Source organism: Battus philenor, unplaced genomic scaffold (genome assembly GCF_028537555.1).
Source record: "Battus philenor isolate CCGP_79_NKW_IND1 unplaced genomic scaffold, ilBatPhil1.0.hap1 SCAF_2, whole genome shotgun sequence".
In the NCBI taxonomy this organism is placed as follows: domain Eukaryota; kingdom Metazoa; phylum Arthropoda; class Insecta; order Lepidoptera; family Papilionidae; genus Battus; species Battus philenor.
In genome coordinates this window covers 11,100,827-11,113,886 of record NW_027181682.1, presented here as the reverse complement: position 1 = coordinate 11,113,886, position 13,060 = coordinate 11,100,827, and the positions used below count along the sequence as shown (strand labels likewise).

The 13,060-nt window shown below is 33.3% G+C and overlaps 1 protein-coding gene across 4 annotated transcripts in view; it reads left to right on the top strand.

Annotated features, from left to right (window-relative positions):
• Positions 1–2,521: 2,521 nt before the first annotated feature.
• Positions 2,522–13,060, top strand: part of LOC137922218 (uncharacterized) — a 169,745-nt gene continuing 159,206 nt past the window's right edge. For 3 of the 4 annotated variants that reach the window (XR_011107510.1, XM_068765157.1, XM_068765155.1), the window contains exon 1: positions 2,522–3,053. The gene's annotated coding sequence lies outside the window, so the exon portion shown is untranslated. The remainder of the gene's footprint in view (positions 3,054–13,060) is intronic. The other variant, XM_068765156.1, reaches the window with a different exon arrangement.

Genomic DNA, 13,060 nt, shown 5'->3' with positions numbered 1-13,060 from the left:
CAAAGGGCTGTGAATTGTATGTAATTAAAATTGTTTCTACTAATTTTTTTACTGATTACCTGCTCGGTAATAGCGGGCATGCACGTGTATGCTCGCGAACAGAACGTTCTGGAATAGTACCTTGTATATTCTATCATAGGTAAAAGCACTAATGCTCTTCGAGTCCTTATTAAACAAAAAACTTAGGTTTAGTTTTATTCTTTTCTATTGTTTTCGTGGTATTTGTGTACTGCGTGTTCTGTTTGTTAATGATAACAATATTGTTGATCTTAAAAATATGTGAATAATATCAGCATTTAATAAAATTAACTGCTATTTAGCCAGTAGTCGCCCACTGCAAAGTCTAGCTCTCCGTCAGTGTTCGACTTGGTGACCGATCTTGTGCTGCCCGCATTTAGCGACTACCCGCGACCTTAATTATGTTGTCGTTTCATCTAATGGGTGGATCTGCCTAGCTCGTGGTCGCCACTTGAGAACCTATTGGCTCTACGAGTGATGTGCCCCGCCTACTGCCAATTTGGACGAGCAATTCTTCTAGCTAAGTCCGTAAATTTTAGATCTTCTGCGGATCTCTTCATTTCTGATTATCAATATATTTATTGCAAAATATCAAAATTAAAATTTTAAATAGTTTTAAATATATTTGAAATATTTTCTGCGATATTTATTCAAGAAGGCATCTAGTCTTTATGTACATTTTTTATTTAATTTACAACGCATTTAAGATTTGTTTTTTTTTGTTTGATGGGCATGGTATCAGGGAGGCAAGTGACCGTCGTCAGTAAATTATGAAGACCGAGATTGTAAATTGTTTGTTTTGGCGATGGTTTACAGCGTTTCATTTATATAAAAGTTTTTGACGAATGGCGTTAAAAAATTGTGGGGCTTTTTATTACAACTTTCTACAGAGTACTAATGATAGTTGGCACTTCACATTTTGTTTTATAAATTATAGATATGCTACAGATGACATGTGAAAGAGATTTTTTTAATTAACGGTAACGAGACATCAACAATGCCTTTGCTATTTTTGTCGAGTTTCGAAAATATTCTATGATAGACTACAAATAAACTATCTATTCGTCTGTAGCAATCATTTTATTAATTTTTTTTTCTTCGGGTAAAATTATCTTATTACCAGTATACTAAAACCATGGATGTTATATTTATGGTGTTTACGTAAACGAACAGCGAAGAATATTTCCACTGTTAATTTCATATGATGTGGATTATATTTAAACATAATAAATCAAGTATTCCGCTATCTATTATGAATCATCGCAAGCACTTTTAATCAACGGAGTGCGTTAATAAAATTAAATACCATCAATGAATTTCTCTTCTTTTTTTATATTCCCAATACTTTTAACACAAATCTAAAATTAGGAGGATTACTAATAATAATTATCCACACGATTTTTTTTGTTTTAACACGAATCTCAAATTTTTTAAATTCTTGTTTTGGGATATGCTTACATTGTTAGTTGTTAGTTGCTTAGTAAATTGGAGACTACAAAATTCTTCAAATCCAGCAGTTATGCTATATTTGCATTTTCATATATGATGTATCTACTGGTATGTAATATTTTTAGTCCAGTCCGTGATAAGCTTGCACGCTCGTTATTAAGTAGCTATGAAAAGTTACAAAATTGTATTTTTTAACTAATTTAAAATTCTTATGTGTATGTTCTGTACTTATAGATTGAATTTTGACTGTACACTAATTTTAAATTTTGATGTACTGAAATAGGAACTTATTGCGTTTTATAAACGGTTATGTTATTTGAATATCAACATAATTTCTTTTATACGGTTTTTGGGAAAAAATTTGCGTACATGAGGCTTTACATTTTAAACTATTTTGGAAAGTTTTTTTTTTTAGTGGAACATTATATCAAATTTACGATAAGTCGTATCTATTTTTTACACATTTTTGTAAGGAACGTACCTACACTGTAAAAAACGATAGGTGTATCTTATTAATACCTAATCTTTCATGAAATATGCACGCATAATAAAGTTCCTAGACTTCTTAGACTTACTTTTCATTTTTTAAATGTAAAATTACAGGTGAATTTTTCAATAAAACTTTTCATAGCATCCAGTAGTTTTTCGGTCATCGAAATTTGTTGATTTTGGTTTGTTGACTCATTAATATAGTTAATATGTATACATCAAACATTGTTAAATAATGTTTAAAAAGAGTTGAGTTTCGGGCCGCCTCTTGGTAGCCTAATATTTGCAGTCTTAAAATAATTGATGATTTAAAAGTGCGTGTAAATTGCTCCTTAAACAAAGCTATTTTGAATACGGTTGATACAATATCCAGGAGGTTTACTGTTATGTTCTTATCTAAGTCTGGTTAAAAGAACTATTGAATTAGACTGATAAGGTATCTCGATGTTTTTTGTTTGATGTCATGTGCGTGGAGTGGCGCGCGCATGGGGCGGCAGGCTCGGCGGTACCCGCGGCGGAGAGCGGGGTCGCACTTAACCAGTCGCCATACGGTCGGCGGCGTCCTCGCGGCTCAGTCTGTGCCTCACCACGGCGGGGAACGGCATTACTTCTTGTTAGAACTGCGACGATCACTCAGTTATTATTATTCACGAATCGCGTCATAGTATGCTATAGACGCCGCCTGTACGCGCAAACTGTAAACACATTCACCTTCATTCAGCAATTCAACATACTTTACGGGACCGGCTTCAAACTTTACAAGAGATTGTTTGTCCGAACTGTCAGTGCGCGTGTTGTGCTTTATCGATAACATAACCTGTACGACTTCAAGGGCATAGGAGACCGACAGCGTTGTGCTTTGGATGCGGTGTTGTAGCGCAATATGAGTGAGTCTAGTCGTTGATCTTGTAAAATAATAAGTGGGCGTATTCAAAAGTTTGAGAATCGATCGGGTGAGGTGCGTGCGTGGGATTGCGTTTACGTAATCTTTGTTTACCTTGGGAATATGCATTGTGTTAACTATCCGCTGTGATACTTGTTACAATATTTTATCACTTTCGTCAACTTTCCTGTTAAAACGTATCTTTCCAGTATCGGTGAGTGGAATGCTTCGAAGTTACTTAATTTTATTTGTTGATCTTATTTTTGTTATAGTAATTTTTGTTTTATTTTAATTCATAAAATTCGCTGTAAAGTTCTTTTTTTTATTGTACACATGCAATAGTAGCCGCTAATTATTAAATTAAAAAAGGATGTGTTTATTCGGTATGTTGGAATTTTCTTATTTAAAATTTTAACTCTCGGTCTAAAAGAGGGAGCAACAGTGTGCGAACAAGATTGTGTGTTATTCAATTGATACACAATGCTTTTATTTATTAGCTATGATAATTACCTATTTTTTTATTTTAATTGGGGGGTTTCCTTTATTTATTTCTTTTGATCAACCCACGTATATTATTACTATTAGTGGCTTAGTGATTTTTAATTAATTATTTTACATTAATTTTCAGTAAATTACCATTTTTGGACCAGGTCGATCAAAAGTTAAGAAACATTGTCCGTTTTTAACCGTGTTATTTAGTAAGCGTGTTGCTATGGAATACATTTTCTATTATTTCTATTAACATGTTTATTCTGGAGGTAATCTTTATGAAATGAACGTTTTTTTACTGTATTTTTTTTATTTTTACTGGCATATTGTTTATATTACTGTTAAGACACTGATAATAGTTAAAAGCCGTCATCTTTTTCTAATGGTGCAAAGTTGTTGTTTCACACAAACTTCCGTTGTTTACATAGCAAAAATCCGTTAGATTTAATTAAAGCTCATGTGTAACTTTCATAACGATTGTTTGTTTAAAACTTTCAAAAACGGCAGAACTGGTAATGGCAGGTAACTGTGACAAGAATTTATCCTTTTCATTGTGCGTAGGTAGTTTTTATGACGTCGCGTGAAACTAAATAAAAAAAATCGCAAAAGACAACTAGAACGTAGTTCATAAATTTTTGTGTTTTGAAGAATCCGTTTAAGAGAGGCTGTTGAAAACAGCTTTGTGTTGTGAAGTAAAATGTTTTTATTGATTTAAAAGAGTTTATAAACGCAGTTTCTAAAATTTCTTATTACATGCAGCAGAGGACGTCTTGCGGCTGATATGATGATAATAAATGTAAGGGGCTAAGTTTGAAATGAACCAAAAATTACATAATAAAGTAAATAGTTATTAGTAAAACATGTACCTTATTTAAATTCGTCAATAACTGAGTACTTATTTTTTAAAAGTAAAAAAAATTGAAAAGTTATTAAAACTCCATATTTTTAATACGTATGTTATTTTTATCGTTAAAAATCATCGTGTATACCAAGTAAACTTTAACTTTATTAGATGAGCTTGAATTTGAAAGTCACAAACCGTGTTACTTGATAAATAATTAAGAGTTTTTATGGGGATACCATACAATAAAGACCGGTTCGGTTGATACGTGTGGGAAACAAAACTTGGATATCAACTGTGATTTTTTTTATTATAAGAAATTGTTAGGATAAATGTATGGGAGCATTTTTGTTATTAGGGTCTTTAGACAAACACACTAGGGGCTGGACGGTCTTTCAGGCAATCCGTTCATATTTCATGAGCACCGGTTGCAGGCACAATGGCGTCGCGTTGAGGTCGTCGGACGGAGCCCGACTTGCTTTTAACGCTATAACTATATGCGTGTTAGTAAATGAAACAACAATGTTATCGTAATATTAACGTAAAAATTACACACTTGGTATAACATCTACTAACAATAGTACCAAAAGTACTCGAATCGAAACAAGAAAACATGTTTCCTAAAGAGGCTGTTTAATAATATTTTCTCCAGCTCAAGAATTTAAAAAGCAACTGTCCCAAGACACTTCGCAACCGTGTCAAGGACTGAAATAGCTCTTAAGAATATCATTAGTCTCATGGGAAATTAGGATAAATTTCGTTAATACATTTATAAAAAAAGAATACGTATTGTATCTTAATCTATTTATATATGTTGTACTTTGAGTGAAATGATCTCATTAAACGATAAAAAGGCAAATTGACGACTTTTAAATTTGTTCTAGTTGTTTCGAGACAGACATTAAAAGCGGCTGTTTGTAAACATAAGCAGACGAAGCGTAAGTTCTACTGGTGAACACATCGAGCCATGAGTCAGAATGATGCCATCAATTTAAAGTCACGAATACTCGGATTGCATAAATGTGTGTTATTGTGAATAGTTTACACCTACGGGATCCTAAACATATATTTAATATCTTCAAAGATTAAAACACTACGTAATATTTGTTTAAATGTACATTAAATGCTATATTGGAAATGCAGTTTCAGTTACATACTTTTTATTTAATATATTTTCGTAATTTTTTTTTCAGTAGATCATCCTTTAAAATTTAACACAAAGAGCATTTTTGCCCGCGAATATGTATCTTTTAAGTTTAATTCTTTTTTAGTCTATTTGGGATTGGTAAAATTGATGGTTTAGAATGAGTCACGAAAGATTCAACATCGAAATGCACTCTAAAATAAGTTTTGTGGTGTTAATAATAATAGGCGCAGACACGTTGAATAAACTATGTTTTGTAGTTTTTTTTCATAGACAAATATAACCATAAAGGTTTATAACACTTACCTACCTCTTAATATTATTTCACTAGATTACTATATCGTATTGGTTTTAGACCTTGACCTGCCGAGTTCTGAAAATATTAGTCTAACAAATATTATGCAAATATAACAAAGTGTGCAAATTGTATATGCACATAACAATGAGAAATGTAAGGCTGAGATGACTGCAATCATTGATTTTTATTTACATCGCATAGCGTCACGTACACGTACATACAAGTCTAAACATAAGTGCTTCGTATGTAATTTGTCCTCTGCAGACCGATTAGATCATCATTAAAAATAGTGTTCATGTACATTCAAGTTTTAAGTATTTCGATTCACACGGTTAGTTTTACACTTAGGAAAAAAACTGTTATTTTTTTATTGTGAATACTAAAACGTGCCATTGTGGTTAACCTAAAACTTATTACAAAATCGTGGCAATTACAACATTTATTTTCGCGATTTTCGTCTACTTCCTATATTTTTTTTAATCATTAGAAGAATTAAAATATTTTAATAATAGAAATCGCTAGCAATAATTATTATTTTATTCTCAACTGGTCTTTTTTCTCGTGACTGAGTCATAATAATGGTTTTTAAATAATTTGCAATCAAGTCGGGGCCATACGTCAAGCATCTAATGACAGCATGAATGTTTTACTAGAAGTCATATCAAAGAGGTGATATTGAGTGGCCATCATAAATACTAGACTCGCTTTGTGATTTTTTATAGAGACATCTCAATAGACTTATAAAACATCTGAACACACACTTTCTTATTTAACGCAATACATTCTAGAAGAAATGGCAGTGGTTCTAATAGCTTAAGCTTGTAGGCGTAAAAACACGCCCAAAACAAAACAAAATACATTTCTTCCATTATTTAATAAAAAATATATGTTGTGAAAATACATGTATTTTATACATTTTATTTTCAAAAGTAAATTTAATAATGGCCTACGCATATTACGTACCGTAGTAGCAGAATAATTAAGCTAAATTTTAAGAGCCTTGTTAATATTGTGGGCATGGTTGATCAAAAACTCAATGTCGTGCATTTGTCAGCGAAAAATATTTTATTACAAACTACATTTAAACTACAAAAACTCTCGTTCCAACTTTTTATTTGTCTTAAATATAATATTAAGTCGGTTGCGCCATGTCTGTCTTGAAACATAAACGAGCGTCTATTTTTGTTTCAGATTAAGTTTTCAACATCGTTGGTACTTCTTAACGTTTATTATAATAAAATAGCAAAAGCAACGATCTTTTTGCAGTTTTTTTTTTTATTATTTTGTCAAATTAGTTTTATATAAACATTTCAATTCTTGCATGTTTTAATTAATTATACTAAGTAATGGTAATGAAAAATCATCAATCTAATCAAGTAGCTATAAATAGCTAATAATGTTTCTCGTTTGTTATCATTCTCATCTATTTGGTCAGTAGCACAGTGATTAACAAAATCATTATACGAAATGTTTTACCCGGCCTTTGTGGTTCGTTGGTAGATATTTATTGTCACGTGTCATCGTGATAAGAGATTCGGGGTGGATAATTAATAAACCAAAGCCTATCTTATGTACATAAATACCAGGCAATTTCTAAATATTTTTCCTCATATCTATGGAAAGTTATTATAAAAACTCAATAAATGCATCATCATTATATTATCACCACCCACATCAATACCAAAATAACACGTCGTTTCAAATCGGGCATAGAGAAAGTCCAGAATTCGAGAGTAAAAGTGAAAGATAGAAAGATCCAAATAAGTTATCGCACGCACTTAAGTGATTTTGTGACCCACGAATGTTTTATGGAAGAGTAAGTTGAGATTAATAGGCCTTCTTTTTTTTAAATAGCTTTTCCGTTAAAACACTGGCTGGTTATAAAAATTTAGTGTATTGATAACAATATGACTATAACATTATTTATATAGTGTGTACATACACAGCAGGATACAGCTAAAATACTTAAACCCCAAAGTTAATTTTTTACAATAAATGAGAAAGAAATCTACCAAGGAGCTTCTCTAGGATAATCCCTAACATAGTATGTTTTTAAGAAAAACACAACATAATAATTTATACAGTCAACACGAGGTTGATACAAGATTGTAAAAAGTGTATAATTTTTACACATCTAAAGAAAATGATAGGTGTGCACACAGAAGAGCCGATGTTATTTTTAAGAAATAATAGAGTTGATGAGATAACACCAACGCTTCCAATAGAAATTAGAGTAAGATTTTGTTTCCAATCTAGATGTATACTGTTGCCACAAGATTTCAAGGGAGGATGAAATACGCGAAAGCCGCTCAAAATTAACCATATTTATGTAACTTAGCATGAAGGCCTTTGACCTGGGGACTTTTATTTAGGTCGAGACATCAGGTGTAATATTCTCGAATTTGGAGGCGGCAGAGTTCTTAGATCGCCTAGTGACTCCACTCAAGACACGTTCACCATTCCGACTTGAGGGCGCTGGAGAGGGCCGTACTTCGATATGGTCATTCGATATTGTCTAGCTTATATTATTAATGGGAGAAGTAACGGAAGAAACTTCGGCAATGAAGAAGCGATAGATCGATTCGCTATCATTCTAGAGAAATCTAGGGTGATAGAGCGAATCACGTTGTAAATATATACATGCGTTTAATACCACTTATTACTATAGATAACTATAATCACAAATATATTAAGTAAATGTTGTAAAAGTTACATTCATTTTTTATTTTTAATATTGTTATTGCTGGATATTATATTAAATTTCTGTAAATGTGTGTGTACCATGGTTTCGAAAAATAAACCCGTATGGAATGTAGCACGCTCTAACTGTTATGAAATACGATAAAACGGGACATAAACTGAGAGAGTATAAAGTGTCACTTATGTCACCCGCTATACATGTCTCGGGTTTAATCAAAGTTTAGTTTTCTCAAACCATTTCAGGTATTCAACTACTTGCCCTCGTTATTTTATTAAGACCCCAGTACATCTCAATATTAAAACCCGCTATAAAAGAAGACCTTCGTCGACGAAATCTCATTATTTATGGTTCAAGGGGTCCCGCTTTCTTTTTATCCTTAACAAACGTTCTCCCCTTTTACCTTTCAACGCATTCATCTGCCGTCAAACACTAAAGACTTTCTTGTCCACCGTAAAATAATTATTTTTACGGCCTCCATCTCCGCGCCTGTTATGACTTTGATAATAATAGGTCGAAGTTTAATTAGTTTATTTGCAACTCCATTCACGTACTCGCCGTGTTTCAAAGCGCCAGCTTGACAGAGGTCGAATGTATTATTTTCGTTAATCCGTCTTGGTAGGGGCGAGGGCATCGGATGTTCAATAATGTACAAATGTATATCTATATCATTACCCCATTGTTGAACATTGTGCAATCGTAGTGTACATTATATTATAATACGAGGGTGGATTGAAAAGTACTCGGCCTAACCAAGAATATAAACACATACTAAATCAGTTATATTTTTATTTTTCTACATATTCACCATCAAGTTCAATACACTTTTGCCACCTCCCCTTCCAAGCATTTAGACCGTTGAAAAAAACTGATTCTTCCTTAGAGTCAAAATATGCGTCTACAGCTGCTTTGACCTCGTCGTTTGTCGAAAATCTTTGACCTCCCAAGTGCTTTTTTAGGTTAGGGAACAGAAAGAAGTCTGATGGTGCCAGATCAGGTGAATACGGCGGATGCGGTAACAGTTCAAAGCCACAGTTGTGAATTTCAGCCATTGACTGTACTGACGTGTGAACACGGGCGTATCTTGATAAAACAGGACTTTTCTTCTGAGCATTCCTCGACGTTTATCTTTTATTTCCTCTCGTAAACGACGTAGTAAGGTGCAGTAGTAATCAGAGTTTATAGTCTGACCCCTTTCAAGATAATCAATCATAATCACACCTTTCGAGTCCCAGAATACTGAAGCCATCACCTTATTTGCCGACAAAATCGACTTAGCCTTTTTAGGGGGTGGTGAACCAGGTCTTCTCCACTGTTTTGATTATTGTTTTGTTTCCGGTGTACAGTAATGAACCCACGTTTCGTCCATAGTAACAAAACGATTCAAAAAATCATCTGCATCGGCTTCAAATAACTCCAAACAGTCGCGTGAAATAGTCAATCGCGTCCTTTTTTGTTCAACTGAAAGCAGTCGCGGAACCCACCTCGCAGACACCTTGTGGAAACCCAACTCGTTGACAATGATGTTTTGAGTTCGTTCATAAGAGATGCCTTTAATCTCGGCTATCTCTCTAATTTTTAATCTGCGGTCTGCCATTATTAAATTAAGTACTTTTTTAATATTTTCGTCAGTAGTTGACGTCGAAGGCCTTCTAGAGCGGGGTTTATCTTTCACACTCTCTCTACCACGCTTAAATTCTGCTATCCGTTTTTTGACGGATGAATATGACAGAGCACAATCGCCTAATGTACTGACCATGTCATCATGGATGGCTTTTGATGATAGCCCCTTCTTATGGAGGTACTTAATGACGGCACGCTGCTCGATTTGCTCCATTCGCGGAAATTGTGTCCGATTACTTTGTTAATAAATTTATAAAATCATAACTAATTATCGCACACGTTTCGAACTTCACACAATGAACTAGTCTGAACTGAACTAAATAATGTGGAAAGATTTGATTATTAGAATTGAATGGATCTGTGTTAGGCCGAGTACTTTTCAATCCACCCTCGTATCTATTTCATAGTCGCGTTGCAACTCGTATTTACGATCAGCGGCATAAAAATTGGTAACGACGTCGCCGCATTTGTTCGAAATCCAGAATTAAATTTTTCCTTATCATTATTAAAGTAAATTAATAAACGTAATATATTGATATTATATAATTAGTGAGTTCACATACGGAGTCACTGAGACCGAAACCGGCGATCGCGGTCGGATTCGCAGCGTTCAAGGTCGCACACACTGCATTTTAAATAGTAATTACGACACCGTCTTTGCAGTCCGTTTTTATAACATTTAATATAAGAACTTATGAATCAAATCTTTGGTTTATTCTAAATTGGTACGACTTTTTTTAGCCTCTATTAAATTTCTTTTGCCGGTTTCTGTTTATTTTAATTATAACTTTAATGTTATTTCAGAAATTTTCTTAATACTTTTAAAATTTTATTACAGTAATAAAGAAAAACTGTTTGATATGATCACTTCGGGCTTAATTGGCAAACTTACCGTCGCTCAGCAAGCCATGAAATTATCCTTCTTGTTTAATCCCTCTCTCCAGGTTTTTAAGAGAAGGTCCGTAAACGAACTTAAAGCAACTGACATAGTCCAGCGGATGGGTAACATGAAATGGTAGTGAGCAGGCCACATAGCGCGTAAAACAGATGGCCGCTAGGTCCTTCGGATTCTGGAGTAGAGATTACGGACGGGTAAGCGCAGCGTAGTACGTTAACTCACACGGTAAAAAGATTACCAGATGATGTTAGTGTTGCCGTGCAAGGCTGGATGCAGGCTCGCTTACAAACGTTTTTGTTGGAAACCTTTTTCCGGTTAAAAATGTCCTATGGCTGAAAAAAAATGATAGTAAAAGGCACGGTGAATAATTTTTATTAGCAAATGTAAATATAGATGTCATCATTTTAACATTTAAATTTACTTATCTTTCTTTTTATATTTATATTGTTTGTTATCGTTTGTTTAAGAGCGGCATCTCGAGGAACTACAAAAATAATAAAAGATTTACCATTACGTTTTGTTGTGCCCAAAAGGAAAAGTAAAACTATTATTTTACCACGCCGCAAGCATGACGAAATCAGATCCAAGAAAATCCGGTGTGAAACATACAGTAGAATTAGATAAGCAAGATGCAGGAGTGATACTTCGATAGTTATATAAGCTGTGTGTTAAACACTAAAACAAAAATCAGTCTTTGTTTATTCTTTGACAATGGCCATCTGCAAAAAAGGTTTTTCTTTTGAAAAGATAAACCTGAGTTTCTTAGACAGTTACAGTATAAATATAACCCATACATCTTTAACCAACACTAATATCAGGAAAAATAAATATCAATTATTAATTGTACAATAAAAGCGGTCAAAATTTATTGAACGATTTGAATAAAAAAAAGTAATAAAACGAAATAAAAGTTGCAAAATAAAATTAGAAGCTATAAACTCAGTACTTAAATTGTAAGCTGTTTTGACAAAACATTTAAAATTAAATAGTGTTCTAACCACTATTTTATTTAGTATTGTCCATTTGTCTAAGAATGTGTCTTTGATCATTTATAATTTAAGATCATTTCTGTAAACTTCAGCTCATTGAAGATAAATATAGCGTATAAAATGAGGTAAACGAGGCATAGGTAATAATACCAAACATCATTAAAATGTGGTAAAAGAGTATATTTTTTCATTTATTTATAATACTTTTTTTACGATTTGACTTTAGATGTTAAGGATTTTTATCACTCGATTACTTCTGCTGTACTCGGTGATTGGTTACAGATATGTGCTTTAAGAGAGGTGAATGTATAATTAACTTGTTGATAATTAATGGTACAACTGATCCAAAAATCAATGATTCCAAAAATAATAACGTAATGAGAATACAGTAAGAAGAATGTTGTCTAAATATGGAATATGTAATTTATACTAAAATTAATCATTGTTAACTAACTGCGCCAGACTTTATACTTTCAATAGTTACTGGCCTGTTGCAGATCGATAAAAAATAATAAGGAAATAAAATAATATATATTTCAGAGTAATCATCATTCTATGATTGGAAATAGGTGTAAAAGTTTTAAAGCTATTTATTTGCCTACACCTATAAGCAATCGCCCTGTATAATAATACTAGTTGCTGCGCACGTACTGTATACGCTAAAACAACTTGTGCAGATAAAAATAATATAGATCGGATTTGATAGAACAGACCGTAAATCTGATGCGATGAAGTACGTTCGGAAAAACATAGAGCACGAGAGCGTCAATTTGTGCGTTCTACGTCGTTACCCCGTTGTAATTGAAAAAAAAAAAAACTATATCAATAAATTTTTTTCACAGACATTGAATGCGGGTGCTCCGATACATCAGTTTTTTATCCTCATTGATTCACGTTTTCAAGCATAAAGATGATTTTTTTCAACCTGGCCCAACAAAAATAAATAATAATTTTATTTGATCATTATTATCGTGTCAGCCGATATACACCCAATGTAAGCATAGCATAGCAAAGATCGTAACGATGCCTGATCCTGCACTGCCCGCAACTAGCGACTTCCTGTGACCTTAACTGTGTCTTTAGTCTACCTTTAGGTGTGTCTACCAAAGTTGCGTTTACCAGCTAGTCGGTATTCTGGAAACTTTTACCCCAACAGTCGTGGGTTGCACGAGAGATGTGCCCTGCCCACTGCAACTTAAGACGAACAATTCGTAGAGCTAAGTATTACTGGAACTTATATA